The sequence below is a fragment of the Propithecus coquereli genome, unplaced genomic scaffold (genome assembly GCF_000956105.1).
Source record: "Propithecus coquereli isolate 6110/MARCELLA unplaced genomic scaffold, Pcoq_1.0 Scaffold331, whole genome shotgun sequence".
Lineage (NCBI taxonomy): Eukaryota > Metazoa > Chordata > Mammalia > Primates > Indriidae > Propithecus > Propithecus coquereli.
Window position 1 is genome coordinate 1,355,147 of NW_012148964.1, and position 1,592 is coordinate 1,356,738.

A 1,592-nucleotide genomic window follows, 5' to 3' on the forward strand; every position below is an offset into this window, starting at 1 on the left:
ATTTGGGGACCAGCAGATACTACACGGGAGATACTGCTCCAACCCATTTATTGAGTGGCTTAGAAGTTTCCCAGTTTCAAGTGGGACACAAAGCAAGAGAAGACTCTGCAGCAGGTTCAGGCAATGGTGCAAGCTTCCATGTTGCTAGGGCTATAAGATCCAACAGATTCAGTGATGCTAGAGGTATTCAAGAGAAGAGTGGCAACTGAGAGCTCTAGCATTCTGAGTCAAGGCATGCCTGCTGCTACAGAGAATTGTTCACTGTTTGAAAAGTAGTTTCTGGTATGCTACAGGGTACTATGAGAGACTGAGTGCCTGACCATGGGACATCAAGTATTTGCAATTGGAGATGCCCACTGTGACCTGTGTGTTGTCAAATCATCTAAGTTACAAGTTGAGCTTGCACAGCTGCAATCCATCATATGACGGAAATGATCCATACAGAATTAGGCCCAAACAAACAAGTTCAAGTAAGTTTCACAAAAAGATGACCAGATTCCCACATCACCGACCTGTGTGGTACCAGTGCTTCTCCAACAGTCCACACCTATGGCCTCATGAGATGTTCCCTGTGATCAAAAACATCCATGCCTGTTTTATTTTTTTATTTTTTATTTTTATTGTTTTAGACAGGGTCTCACTCTGTTGCCCTGGCTAGAGTATAGTGGCATCATCATAGCTCACTGCAACCTCAAACTCCTGGGCTCAAGTGATCCTCCTGCCTTGGCGTCCCAAAGTGCTAGGATTATAGGCATGTGCCATCATGCCTGTCTAATTTTTGTATTTTTAGTAGAGACGGGGTCCCACTCTTGCTCAGGCTGCTCTCGAACTCTTGGCCTTAAGCAATCCTCCCGCCTCAGTCTCCAAGAATGCTAAGATTACACGCAGGAGCCACTATGCCCACAGGCCTGTTTTAAAAGTCGATTGACTCAATATGTTGGTTTAAGCAAAAGTGGTGTACTGGTACACTATACCCTTCTCACAGACAGCCCCTAAAAGACAGTGGTAAGAAGAAATCCTCACCGTAGGCACAGATTGAGACAGAACACTTGGTATATCAAAAAAGAACTAGCCTGATGTAAGGATATATATGTTCTCCTGTGCAGTGGTGACCTACCTGGCTGACTGGCTAGGGGCCTAAAATGAGCAAGATTATAATACTGAGTATAAAGAGTTCTGTGGATAGAAGTAGAGAGTAGAACAGTGGTTACTAGAGGCTGGGAAGGGTAGTGGGGAAGGGAGATAGCTGGAGGTTGGTTAATGGATACTAAATTACCGCTAGACAGGAGGAGTAAGTTCTAGTATTCTACAGCACTATAGGATAACTATAATTAACAATTTATTGCATATTTTCAAATAGCTAGAAGAGTAGATTTTGAATGTTCTCCACACAAAGAAATGGTAAATGTTCGAGGTGATGGATATGCTAATTACCTTGATTTGATCATTATGCATTATATAAATGCAATGAAATATCATATTATACCCCACAAAGGTGTACATTATTATGTGTCAATTAAAAATAATAATTGGCTGGGCATGGTGGCTCATGCCTGTAATTCTAGCACTTTGGGAGGCCGAAGCAAGAGGAT